Here is a 14710-nt window from a genome sequence, read left to right as displayed (position 1 = left end):
GGTGGTCCAGTGGCTAAGACTCTCCACTCCCAATACAGGGGGCCTGAGTTCAATCCCTGGTCAGGGAACTCGATCCCATGTGCCACAACTAAGACCCTATGCAGCCAAATAGAGAAAAATAAATATTGTTTTAAAGGAGAAACAGATGTGAGTGCTTTGGAAACAATTCGCATGACACAGATGTCACTCAAGTCTCTTGACAACCCCCGCCCCCCGCCCTCGGCCAGCCCACTCCAGTCCCTCTTCCCAAGGGAGGGCAAAATGCCCAGCCTCTTCTCTTTTCTTCCTTGACTTCCCTGTCTCCCAGGCCCAGCTCTAATCCACCTGTTGCAGACAGCCTTACCAGACAGTCCTGGCTCACAGATCTTGTCTCTTTTTCTGAGCCCCTGAAACAGTTGTTATTTGGATCATTCACTTGGCAATTAACTATGTGTCATCTTGTGAAATCCCTTCATGGCTTCCCTGAGTCAATTCTGTGTTGATTCACTTATCACATGTTTGAATTTTACCTGGGGAGTTCTGTTCCCCTTTAAAATTGGGGCTTAGGGGTCCTGTCTTGACAAACCATAAACTTATTTTCCCTATCTCTCTCCTTCCTGAGTTCCTTTTCTGTCCTGACTTTATAGTCCCTGGCACATCCCCCCTTCCATAGGATGCCAGGAAGCCATCAACAGGTGTCACTGTGACAAACTTGAAAAAGAAAATCAGGTGCTTTGTAATACATGTTTGTGTGAAAATACGATGACTCACTTTATATTTATCAGTGGATGGCTCTCCTGGGTCTGACCACACAGCATGGGAACCTGTTCCAGCCAATTCATGGGGTCAGGTTGGGACCACGAATTCATTTGAGGGGAAAGAAAGTGTGAGTACCTTGTTCCATCACCATAGTAAGCACTTCTTGTCTTTCCAGCTGGACAGGAAGTCCCTGGGGGCAGATCTTGTCCTTCTCTGTATCTCCCGCAGAGCCTGCCACAGCACTTGGCTGCAGACGACGTGCCATAATCGTAGCTGTGGTTTTTCGTATGAGGTGGGGTGTTCTTTGGGCCCTGTAGGAGAGGGCTGGATGGGCAGAGAGGGAGAGCGATGATAAGGGCCTGAACCTGGATGGTGGCAGTGGCCAAGCTTCCTCCACAGGGAGGAATCACCAGACCGAGTCTAGGTCCTGACTTTGAAATGTGTGTTTTTAACAGGCAGCAGCATCCACACACACAGGCTTTACCACAGACCACAGCTTTCCCAGCTCAAGATGGTCCCAACTCAGATCCGAGCTCTGTGGTTTCAGAGCTTGGAGTTCTCAGGCACACCAACCTTTGGCTCTGACACGGTGCCTGGAGAATGGGGGTGATGACCCCCCCGAGATAGAAGCTATGAAGATGAAGATGAAAAAGCAGAAACGAGCTTGAAAATGCCTTAAGAGTGATTCACTTGGCACAGACATCAGAGGTTTTTATTGTTATTCCTCATGATCATTTTGCCCCACTCCTTCAGAAGGTTGCTCAGACCCCTGCATCAGACTCGCCTGGGAAATATGTCATATGCAGGCTCCCAGGCTCTGTCCCCAGGGAAGGGGGGACCCTGAAGGCTGCATTTTCACAAAGCTCTGTGGGTGGCTTCAATGCCTCCTGCAGTTTGAGGACCACCGTGTCGCAGGCTCAGAATGGATGTGTCTGTGCATCCTCAGTGTGGGACTATTCAGCTACACCAACCATCCCTGCCCTGTGGGCCTTGCCATCTAGAGGGGCTTCTGCCCTGGCCAAAGACCAGCGAAGGGTTCCTGGAGGAACTGACAGCTGAGTGCTGAAGGAGGTGCTGGTGGGACCCAGGTCCAGAAAAATGGCAGAGTGATCCAGGCAGAGGACATAGCTGGTGCAGGCGACAGGGGGTACAAGGCACAGTCCCCCGCCCTCAGAGAATCACAGTGTGGCAGGGGAGACAGACATGAGGGCAGTGACAGGCGTGATGAGACCACCACCAAGTCCTGACCAGAGGACAGGAACTCCCCCTCCCTCTCCTGCTATTCCAGAGATCATCCAGGTAGGTGGGTGACCTCTGGCCCAGCCTTGCCACTGAAAGCGGTGTGACTCTAGGCAAGTCCTCTCTGGGCCTAGGTCTCCTCCATGATTCTGTTTTTCGAGTTCTGAGCCTCAGATTCAATTGGGGGAAAGCCTACCCCCCAACAACCCCATTGGAGGAGGAGAAAGGGACGACAGAGGAGGAAATGGTTAGATGGCATCACCAACTCGATGGACATGAGTTTGAACAAGCTCCGGGGGTTGGTGATGGACAGGGAGGCCTGGCATGCTGCAGTCTGTGGGGTCGCAAAGAGTGGGACACGATTGGGCAACTGAGCTGAACTGAACAACCTCATATTCCTGGGGAAGTGCTGCCACCCAGTGGCCATTGAGAGAAAAAGTTCCTGGGGAACCAGAACCTCCATTCTACCATTCCTGTCAGTATCACCGCCCGGCCTAGCTCAGGGCTGGCTGGGCAGTCTTTGTAGTCTGTGGGGGATGGGTGCTGAGCTGTGCCCGATGTGCCCACTCCTCAGTGTTGCCATGGCCCCAGGTCCAAGACCTGACTCCTCATTGACACCGCTGGCATCAAGGGCCCATGGAAAGGTCAAGGAACCAGGGGTGGGTGGAATTGGATTCCGTTTATCAGCAGCGTAGAGATTTGGAGGATGGGTTTTAAAAGCAAACAGATGATCGCAGTATTACTAATAGCCAACATATATTGGGCATCTCCACATCAGGGGACAAGAAAAGCAAGGTCCTGCCCTGCCAGAGCTCACATGAGTGGGAGAGGCAGGCATTGGCCCTGGTGACATCACCTACTTCAGAGCGCAGAGTGGGTCCCCAAAATAAAAGGGGAGCCCAGTGGGAAGGGCTTGACTGCAGATTCGTGGGAGCTGGTGGGTGGGCAGGACAGAGCATTGGCTCCGTGGCAGCTGTGTAACCCTGGAAATGTCCCTTGACCTCTCTGAGCCTTAAAAAGGGTAAAATGCGTATCATAAGAGCCCAAGTGTTGATTTCAAATTTGAGTCCATGACCAGCCCCTCCAAGGTCTTCCCATCACAGAATAAACCTCTGGTGCTTACCTAGAGAGCTGGGTCTGGCTGCTTCTCCCTATTCACATTCTGTTCCAGAGCCTCTGGCGGCCTGTGTTCCTGGCCTTTACTCCTGTAGCTCCCTCTGTCTGGAACATTCTTCCCCCAGGTATGCTCACTCCCTCATTTCATCCGTATCTATATGTCCCTGTTAGTTTCTCCAGGAAGCCCTCCAGGGGCACCAATTAAGCCACAGCCCTTTGCTCATCTTGTTCAGAACACCAGCTCGTCTCCTGCCTGGACCCATAGCACAGTTTTTTTTTTTCCAAGCTGCAAGTTCCTGGAGGGCAGGAACCTGGCCTGTTTAGGTCACGCCTCTATCACCAACACCGAGCATGGTCTGGCATGAATCACTGTGTCACCCAGCGCAGGAACCCAGAGACCAGGCAGTGGTCAGAGATCATAGAGGCCTCCAATTTTAGAATCAGGACCCCAGACCCTATCAGCCTGACACTGGGGGGCCACGGAAACCTAGCCGAGGAGGGACAGAGCAGTTAGATCTGTGTGCTGGCAGATTGAGGGAACCAGGGAGGCCTGTGGTTGGGGGGGACAGGAGGGGTGGCACTGCCTCCCCTCCTTGAGTCTGAAGTGCGTGGGGGTGGGAAACAGGGTGCAGGGGCCGCTTTACTGGGAAGCCGTCTGGTGGAGGCCAGATCCCCCCAGGGACAGAAAACCCTCTCCCATCAGGGCAGCCATGGGTGAGGAGGGAATTAGCGTTGCTCCAAGGCCTTTGCATCCTTCCAGAGTTGGACATGACTGAGCGACTTCACTTTCACTTTTCACTTTCATGCGTTGGAGAAGGAAATGGCAACCCACTCCAGTACTTTACCCTGGAAAATCTCATGGACAGAGGAGCCTGGTGGGCTGCAGTCCATGGGGTCGCTAAGAGTCAGGCATGACTGAAGCAACTTAGTAGCAGCAGCAGCAGAAGCCTTTCTCCACCTTTGATGGCTCCATGGCCTTCATTCCTTGGGCAGCTCTCTCCTGTCTTCTCAGCTGCCTCCTCCAGTCAGCCACCCCTGGCTAGAGGTAGGATGTGGGCTGCCACGGGGCCCCAGGTTCTCCCAGCCACCCCCAAAGCAGCTCTCTTCCTGGCTCTTCTTGGCATGTAATGGGCCGACCCCTGACCTCCCCGCTGTCTCCCCCCCACCTTCTGCTCTGCCCCCCGGGTTAGGTCAGTGATGAAAGCTGGTGGGAGCCCCGAGGGGGTTGGGGGGGGCAGACAGTGCCTGATTGTTCTTCACCCCTGGCAGCTCGGCCACGCTGGCTGCCAAGGGACTGACTTTTGCTCTGTCTCTCTCTTTCACCAGGTCAGGGGTTCTCAGACTCAACAAGTGGGAAGTTAATTCCCATGCAGATCCGAGAACACCCCTAGAGGTGATACAGATTCTCAGGCCCCGCATGGGGGCGCAGGGTTCAGACACGGGGCTGGGAGGCCAAGTAGGACCCCGCTTTGGGAAGAGCCTGGGACCTTAGGCATCCCTGGCCCTCGTGGAGCTCCACCAAGTGTGAAATGGCATCTCAGGGTGCTAAGAGCAAAGCCAGTGCCACGGGAAGGTGTGGGGACGGCACGTGACACAGCTGTGACTGTGTCTTCTCCCTGCTTGCCCCTCTGACCTGCCCTCCCCCAACCCCGCCCTCCGTATCCATATGTGTCAGGTCTGCATCAGGCTCTCTGTTCTCTCGCATCAGTCCAGCTGTCTGTCTTGGACCAATAAATACCACACTGGCCAAATTGCTAGAGCTTTTCTAATAAGCCTGGCTAGTCAGCAAGCCAGAGAAGCCAATGGCAACCCACTCCAGTACTCTTGGCTGGCAAATCCCATGGAGGGAAGAGCCTGGTAGGCTGCAGTCCATGGGGTCGCTAGGAGCGACTTCACTTTCACACATTGGAGAAGGAAATGGCAACCCTCTCCAGTGTTCTTGCCTGGAGAATCCCGGGACGGGGGAGCCTGGTGGGCTGCCGTCTATGGGGTCGCAGAGTCAGACATGACTGAAGTGACTTAGCAGCAGCAGCAGCAGCAGTCAGCAAGCACCCCTACCTTATCTTTAGGAGTATTTCAGCTATTCTTAGTGCTTTGCCCTTTCTTACTGCTTTTTTTTTTTTTCTTACTGCTTTTAGAATCCGCTTGACAGGCACCACCAAAACCCTGTCGGGGTTTGATCCGGACTGAATTGAATCTAGACATTAAATTGGGAAGAGCTGACAGTCTTAAGACATTGAATCTCCTTATGCAAGTTTGTGGCTGTCTCTCTGCATTTATTTCAGTTTCTTTATTTTACTTTTTATTAAGTAAAGTTTCAAATGTACAAGATTAGAGAAAAAAGAATGACGAAGCTCTTTTTCATCCAGCACCAAGCTTTATCAGTTAAATCTTGCAGCTGCTGTATCTCCAGCCATGACCCTGTCCACTCTCATCCCCTCATTCATTTTTTTCCCAGCTACTCTTTGGGGGTCTTCATGAATGTCTTCCAGTAATGGTTTTTTTGGTCTCTTTTCCTTTTTAAATAATTACAGATTGACAAGAAGTTGCAAAAATAGTGTAGTTCCCCCCCATGGTGACATCTTACATAACCATGACACTTTATCAAAGCAGGGAATTGACACTGGTACCATCCACAGACCTTGTTAAGATCTCACTAATTCTCCTTGTATTCTTGTGTGTGCGTGTGCGTGTGTGTGTGTGGATCCATGCAATTTCATCACCTGGTGGATTCATATAGTCACCACCATGATCAAGATACAGAATACTGTCCCACAAGACCCCTCGTGTTACTCATTTACAGCAACACTTATATCCCTGCCCGGCTCCTCCAGCCACTAATCTGTGCTCCATCTCTCCGTTGTCGTCACTTTGAGAACATCACAGTAATGAAACCACAACCTTTCGAGATAGATTCCTTTCACTCAGTGTAATTCCCTCAAGCACCATCCAGACCATCACATGTGCTGCTGCTGCTGCTGCTAAGTCGCTTCCGTCACGTCCAACTCTGTGCGACCCCAGAGACGGCAGCCCACCAGGCTCTGCCATCCCTGGGATTCTCCAGGCAAGAACACTGGAGTGGGTTGCCATTTCCTTCTTCAATGCATGAAAGGGAAAAGTGAAAGTGAAGTCGCTCAGTCGTGTCAGTTTCTTCATGACCTCATGGACTGTAGCCCACCAGGCTCCTCCATCCATGGGATTTTTCAGGCAAGAGTACTGGAGTAGGGTGCCATTGCCTTCTCCAAGACCATCACATGTATTGGCTGTTAATTCCTTTTTTTTTTTTTTTTTTGTTAATTCCTTTTTATTGCCAAGTAGTATTCTGTGATATGGAGGTACCAGTCTGTGTAACCATTCACTCACTGAAAGACATTTAGGTTGCTTCCGGTTTTTAACTATTACCAATAAAGTTGCTGTGTACAACCATGTACATGTGTTATTGAGGATGTGAGTTTTGGGGTGACATTGTTTTTGTTTGTTTGTTTTGACTGTGCCATGTAACATGTGAGATCTTAGTTTCCTGATCAGGGATCAAACCCGTCCACCCTGCAGTGGAAGTATGGAGTCTTAACCACTGGACCATCAGGGAAGTCCCATGGATATGAGTTTTTGTTTCTTTATAATAAATGCCCAGAAGTGGGTTATATGATTGATGGACATCTTGCTTTTTAAAAAACTACCAAACTATTTTCCAGGGTGGTTATACCTCAGTAATATTTTATGCTCTTCTCTGTAAATATTTTGTTATATTTCATTTTTGTTAATTATCGTTAAATGGAGGATTTTTTAAAATTATATTTTCTTTGCTCTGTTGTTTATAAAGCAATTACTTTTTTATTGATATGATTGACACACCAAAAAATTCACCATTTTGAAGTGTATAATTCAGTATGTATTCACAAGTTTGCACAACCATCACCTCTATCAAATTCCTGAATATTTTCATTATCAAAGAAACCTGTATCTATTAGCAGTCACTTCTCATCTCCCGTCCCTGGCAACTTAATCTACTTTCTGTTACTATGGGTGTACCTACTCCAGGCATTTCTTATCAATGGAATCATTGGCCTTTTGTGTCTGGCTTCTTTCATTTAGCATTGTGTTTTCAGGGTTCATCCATCCACAGGTTGTAGCTGCAATTGGTTTTTGACATTGATTTGATATAGGAATACCCTATTTCTAGCTGTGAAATTTCCTTCTTAGTTCTAATAATTTGCCTCTGGATTATTTTGGATTCTCTATATAGACAATCATATCACCTGAAAATAATCCCAGTTTTACTTTTCTCATCCAATCCTGGTATTTTGTTTTTGTTTTTTCATGTCTTACTGCCCCAGCTAGGACCTCAAGTACAGTGTTGAATAGATGTACGGATGAGGGCCAATTTGTCCCTGACTTAGTGAATGTATCTGTTGCCCCTTTAAGAACAATGCTTGTACTGCTTTTATAGATAATTTTATCAGTTTAAGGAAGTTCCTTTCTATCCCAAGTTTACAAAGACATTTTTATTGAAAGTCGATGTTAAGATTTAACGCCAGTGCTGAGATGAGTTTTCTCCCTTAATTTATTAGTGTGATGAATGAAATTATAGACTTTAAAATGTAAAACCAGCATTACCTTTCTAGGATAAACCAAATTCTGTTATGGGGTATATATCCTTTTTATTCCTTGCCAGATTTGTTTTGCTAATATCTTACTTAGGGCTCTCGCATTGAATTTCACAAGCGGGACTGGTCTGTTCACGTTTCCTTTGAATGTTCTGTGCAAATAGAAAAGAACCATCCCCGAGTCTAATGTGTGTCTCTCAGAATCTCAGACCCTGTCCCTGTCGCTCTCTCAGGGTCCCCCTCTGTCCCTCCCCAGACACACTGCTTTAGCTCGGGGAGTGCTCCCACGGGTGGCAGAAGGCAGAGGCGCCACTTGAACGAGACAGCCTGGAAACCTGGGGCCTCAAGCTTTGGGAGGGACACGGAGCTGAGATTCCCCACACCAGCCAAGGGGCCTACGCGCCTGGGCCCCTCACTGAAGAGGAAGGCTTAAGGGAAACCTTCCATGCCTTTCTCCATGGGGAGGGAGAAAGCCCTCCAGAGGAAGTGGCTGGAAGGGGGCAGGGGGCAGGGGTTAATGGTGGCATTGTGCTCAGGGCTGACGGATGGCTGGCCTGTCAGTGGCAGTGGTCCAGCCTTAGCAGCCCCAGGGAGATCCCCTCCCCCTCCCAGTCATCCTCTGAGGGAGGGGGCCCTGCTGGCCTTTGATAATGGCTGGGGGCCGCCCTCCCTGCTGTGGGGTCACCGGGCCATTCTCTTTGGTGGGGCCTGGTCTGTGGGGGCCCAGAATGCACCCTCCACTCTGGCCTGACCATCAGGCGCTGCAGGTGGCCGGCGTGGGCGTCCTGCCCCAGGGCCCCTTGCCCCGCTGGATCTCAGGCACCCAACACAGGCCATCCCGTGCCAGCCCTGCCTGTCTTGTGGATGGTTGCGTCTCAGAAGGGATCTGGTGAAGTCCAGCTCCATGACATCTGGGGCAGGGAAACGAGGTTATGACTTGTCAAGGCTCCCGCGGGAGCAGAGGGATAACCAGTCCTAGGATTTTCTGCTCAAATGTGCCTGGACTGGGGCCAGGTGGATGCTGAGATGAATTTGACACAGTCTGCCCTCAAGGGGCTCGGAGGCTGGGAAGAGGGGAGTCACCACGGGAACAGAGAAATCTAAGTGCGGTAAATGCAGCAAGCACAGAACCCTGTGGGTGCAGAAAAGGCACCACTAGCCCAGCCAGGCGGTCAGGAAGGCCTCCAAGAGGAAATGAGGCTGACTTTCAAACAGTGAGTAGAAGTTACACCAAGGAAGGCGGGACAGCAGGGAAAGGCATCCAGGCAGAGGGAAGAGCATGAGCAAAAGCACAGAGTAAACTTGGGGGTGCGTGTGAGCTGCAGCAGTTCAGTGCTAAGTAGGTAGGTCAGCAGGGCCAGGTTTTCTGGGGCCTCACATGCCCAGATGGCTAGACTTGGCAGTGTGGAAAAGGGTTAAGAGCCAGGTTCTAATCCTGCCTTCCTTGCAGCCATCCATCCTTTGGTCATTCAGCTCACCGAGCAGCAGTGTGACCTTGGGCAGATCTCTTCCTCTGGCATAGCCTCCCACAAACACACTCTGCCCTGGGCTGCCCAGTCTGCCTGAGGTTATCCAGCATCAATTTCAGGGTGGACAACAGGAGGTCTGTTTCTGCCACAGCATCACTGGACCACATCAGCCCTGGCTGGCCTAACGGGGACTTCCTATTATCTCTCTGTTAGTGGGGTCTTCAGTTACTTGTTGTCAAATGCTCTCCTGGTTCAAGCTCCTTTTGTTGTTCAGTCACTAAGTCACGTCCAACTCTTTGCAACCCCATGGACTGCAGCACACCAGGCTTCCCTGTCCCTCACTATCTCCCTGAGTTTGCTCACACTTGTGTCCATTGAGTCGGTGATGCCATCCAACCATCTCATCCCCTGTTCCCTCTTTTCCTCCCGCCTTCAATCTTTCCCAGCATCGGGGTCTTTTCCAATGAGTCGTTTCATCGTATCAGGTGCCCAAATTATTTGGAGCTTCAGCTTCAGCATCAGTCCTTCCGATGAATATTCAGGGTTGATTTCCTTTAGAATTGACTGGTTTGATCTCCTTGCTGTCCAAGGGACTCCCCAGCACCACTCTTTTGATGTTTGAAAGCATCAATTTTTCAGAAGAAAGCTAAATTTTCTTTATGGTTCAACTCTCACATCCGTACAAGACTACTGGAAAAACCATAGCTTTGACTATACAGATTATTGTTGGCAAAGTGATGTCTCTGCTTTTTGATGCCTCAAACTGAAGAATAGAGAGTATAAAATACACTCGAAGAACTTACACATCCACATAAACATTTTTTCAGAGAAATGAGACTTTCTCTTAAATACAGGATACAGTTTTCACTTTTATTTCAAATAACTTTAAAACTTGAAAGTATTTAGTGTAGAAATTTGGAAATACAATAAAGAACAAGTACTAAAAATTTAAAAATCACCAGCCAGATATAAATAAGGTTAGAATTTGGGGGCGTTTTCTTTCCACTTTTTCCTTATATGTCTTTAAATGAAGTTGAGCTCACAGCATTTAGTTTTTTCTTTTTCCTTTTTATTGACATAACATACATGCACATATCGTTTTATATCCTGATTTTATGTTACACCAAAAGCGTTTCCTATGTAATTACAATTTTTTGCTAAGTGTCATATTTACTGGCTGCATCATATTCTGTCATAGGAAGTGCTATAATTCATTTCAACAAGCCCCAATACTGCTGAACACTGAGGTGGTGGCCAGTTGCGACAGACATCCGTGGGCATAAATCCTTATTTATACCCAGTTTGCTTTAACAAAATGTCCTACAAATGCAGCCTCCCCCTCTTCCCAACCCAGGAATTGAACATGGGTCTCCTGCACTGAATGTCCCAAGGCATTCAGCAGTGACAGGCATTCAGCGGGTCCTGGGGTCAGCCACCTGGCAGTGCCCACAGGTGGCCTGTGGTTGCCTGGTGGCTCGGGGTCCTCTCTTGGTGTGTGCGTGGTCAGTCGTGTCTGACTTTCTTCGACTCTATATACTGTGACCAGCTAGGCTCCTCCATCCATGGGATTCTCCAGGCAAGAATATTGGGGTGGGTTGCCATGCCCTCCTCCAGGGGATCTTCCCAACCCAGGGATTGAACCCATGTCTCTTGCATCTCCTGCATTGGCAGGTGGGTTCTTTACCACAGACGGTGGTGGTGGTTTAGTCACTAAATCGTGTCCGACTCATGTAACCCCATGGACTGTAGCCTGCCAGGCTCCTCTGTCCATGGCATTCTCCAGGCAAGAATACTGGAGTGGGTTGCCATTTCCTTCTCCAGGGGATCTTCCTGATCCAGGAATCGAACACGGGTCTCCTGCACTCCCCGCAGATTCTTTACCAACTGAGCTATGAGGGAAGTCCATAGTCTTTACCACAGACCCTCTTAGCAAATGTTTAGATTTTTGCAACCATTTCTCTTTCTCCCTGTATATTTCTTCTTTTTAAATATTTATTATGTGACTGCACTGAGTCTTAGTTGCCACACACAAGACCTTTGATCTTCATTGCAGCACGCGGGATCTTTAGTTGTAGCATATAGCATCTGCTTCCTTGACCAGGGATCGAACCTGGACCCCCTGCATTGAAAGCACAGAGTCTTAGTCACTGGGCCACTAGGGAATTCCTGCCCCTGCACGTTTCTAATGATCTTCTCTTATTCTGCTCTGATCTAGGAAATCAAAGCTCTAAGGTATCACAGTCACTTCAAAAAGGAGAAGAAATAGACACAGAGTGGGCTCGTGAGGGGCTCCCCAAGGAGAAGTGCCTGATGGGGGTGGGAGGACTCCAGCAAGGCCCCTCCGAGCCTCAGTCTCCTGAGACAATGACAGATGCTCCGCCTCCCTCAGGGGAGCCAGGCCCCACGGAGGTCCTGAACGCAGGGCTGGCCCGGTCTCCCTGCCGGCCTTCTGCATCAGAAATACAAGGCCTGAGGTCTAGAGTAGGGGGTGGGGGGCAGCAGTACTGAATGGACCCCTGCACAGAAGAGGCATGATGGCCTGCCCACAGCCACCGCCTCGCCCACTCTTCAGATACCCCATGCCCCGCTCACACCCAGGGTACCCCTGGAGCCTCTCCACGCATCTCCACCCGTGGCTGGGACCACGGGCCAGTTACAGCCCTGGGCACCGGGGCAGTTTGGATCACCCCTTCTCAGTCGGGAGGCCTGGGTGTCTTCCTGCTGGTGACCGCCATCGGTGTCGAGGGGTAGAGGCACCGTGGCACCCCAGCCTTCACTTCACAGCCTCTCGGCCTGCTGGTCTCCCAGCAGACACCGGAGCCCTCTTAAGGGAAAGGCTGAGGTGTGAGGCTTCCAAGTGAGCTGTTGACTGGGGCTCTCAGTCCTCCAGGAAGACCCAACTGAGGCATATTCCCACCCTCAGCCCTCCCCAACCTCTACCCCCAAAGTCAAGGGCAGCGAGCCTCCAAAAACTGCTGGTGGAAGGTCAGCTGCTTCCTGAGGTGGAGAAATCTCCATCCAGGGGCCTGGATGTCCAGGTCTAAAAGGACGCCTTGCTCCTCCGAGATCTCCTCTCCCAAGAGGGCCCGATCACCCACAGGGCTGGGTTCCCCGCCAGTGTGGACCAGGTCACCAGGGAACCTGGACTGACTAACGCCAAAGAATGTGCAGGTGTCAGCCCCAGACCAGCTGGGAGTAAATGAGCGCTGCAGACGGCATCCTTCTCCAGCTTCTCGCCCAAACTTCTCACCCAAACTGCCTCTGCCCCACGCCCGGGCTTCCCTGCCCCCCTGTCCTCCTTCCAGCTCCCAAAGCTCCCCTGCCCCTCCAAGCCCTGCCTCCTCCTACTGCTCACTGTATTTTTCTCTCTCAGCTTTTTGTGTCACCGGATTCTCCTTTTGGAGTATAATTGCTTTGCAGTGTTATGTGAGTTTCTGCTGCATAACAAAGTGAAACAGCTCTATGTGTACATACACCTTCTCCCTCCCACACCAAGCTGAGCTCTCTGTGCTACACAGCTGGTTCTCTCAGCTTTGGTGGTGGTTTAGTTGCTCAGTCGTGTCCAACTCTCGCGACCCCGTGGACTGTAGCCCTCCAGGCACCTCTGTCCATGGGATTTCCCAGGCAAGCATACTGGAATCGGTTGCCATTTCCTTCTCCAGGGGATCTCCCCAACCCAGGGATCGCACCCAGGTCTCCTGCATTGCAGGCGGATTCTCTACAGACTGAGCCACCAAGGAAGCCCGCGTTATTGACGTGTAATTCATGTACTGTACAATTCACGTATTTAAAGTACACGATTCAATGTTTTTTAGTGCATTTATACAGTTGTACAACCATCAGCAGCACTATCATTTCAGAACATTTTCATCACCCCCAGAAAGAAACCCTGTACCCTTCAGCCACCATTTTTCAATTCCCTAGCCCGAGGCAACCATAGTCTACTTTCTGTCTCTGCAGATGTACCTGCTCTGGACATTCTAGACTGAGCTCTTGCCTGTTTCCCCCTCTATAAAACAGGGGTGGTGATGGTTCCTCCTCACAGGGTTTGGTCAGAAAATTTAAATAACACCTGGACTTGGGATCATGTCTGGTGCAGAGTAGACGCTGTATAAAGTCTGCTGTCGACATCATCTCCAGGGCCTGGGCTCCTCCGCCCGTCCACATGCCTTCCACTTGCCCTGTGAGCTCATTTCCCCTCATCCAGACCCCCAGCCTGGACGCCAGACCTCCCTGGCATCCCCATCCAGACATCCCGACAGCCTTTCAGACTGAGAGTTCCCTTCCTCCCCAAGCCTGCCTGTCCTTCCCACGCCGTGCCCCTCACTCAGGAAATGGAATGACCGTCCACCTGGTCATCCAGACCAGACACGAGGGGCACCTTTCCCCCATGCCTGCTCCCCCACCCCTGCCACCTGGTCCATCAGTCTGACTGTGTCCTCCCCACTCTCCCTCCCCTGCTGGTCACCCCGACCTGCCTCCATCACCAGTTTAGTGGTCACAAGCTGGGTTCTGATGTCCACTGCTGGGCTTTGGTCTCCAATGCAGTTCTGTCCACCACTCACCGGCCAAGGAGCCTCAGGCAAGTCACCTCACCTGTCTGAGCCTCAGATTCCTGGACAATAAAATTGTTGTTCAGTCACCGACTCTTTGCAACCCTGTAGACTGCAGCACACCAGGCCCTGCTGTCCCTCGGTAGATGATAAAATAAAATGTCCTATAAAAGAATGCCTTCGCCATTCGCTTGTCTTGAGGACTATATGAATAAAATATATGAACAGCTTAAGTTCTTGATAAGCATTATTGTTGCTATTAATATTACTCTCTCCCTTAGGTGACTCCACTACTCCTGAGCCCAGTCCCCACCTCCACCTTGTCCACAGCACCTCCAGTGCCGGTCATGACAGGCTGACCATGTGCAGGACACCGAGGGAGCCCTCGCATGCCCTGCTTTCTTTAACCATCACGACATTTCCAGGAGGCAGATGCTGTTACCCTTATTTTACAAATAAGAAAACTGAGGCCCAAGGTCCCGCAGCTGGAGTCAACCACTGCCTCCAGTTGTAATCATGTATTGATGGAAAACATTTATCGAGACCCTACTGTGGACCAGTTACTGAGCTGAGTCCTTGCTAAGTCACTTTAGTCATGTCCGACTCCTCTGTCCAGGCTCCTCTGTCCATGGGACTCTCCAGACAAGAATACTGGAGTGGATTGCCATACCCTCCTCCAGGGGATCTTCCCAACCCAGGGATCGAATCCATGTCTCTTACGTCTCCTGCATTGGCAGATGTGTTCTTTACCACTAGCGCCACCTGGGAAGCCCGTTACTGAGCTGGGTGCTGGGAAAACTGTAATAAACCCAGCCCATAAGATCTTCCTAGAACACAAATCGGACCCCTTTAAAATCCTTCAGTGACCATTCCTCTGCCCTCAGGATGCAGTCCTTGTACCTTATCAGGGCACCCTGGGTCTTCAGGAGCCCTTCCTCCCTGCCCTCTACAGCCCACACTGCCCCTCCCCCGTGCCTAGTTCTCCCAC

This window comes from Bos taurus, chromosome 5 (assembly GCF_002263795.3).
Source record: "Bos taurus isolate L1 Dominette 01449 registration number 42190680 breed Hereford chromosome 5, ARS-UCD2.0, whole genome shotgun sequence".
Lineage (NCBI taxonomy): Eukaryota > Metazoa > Chordata > Mammalia > Artiodactyla > Bovidae > Bos > Bos taurus.
This window is presented reverse-complemented; position numbering follows the sequence as displayed.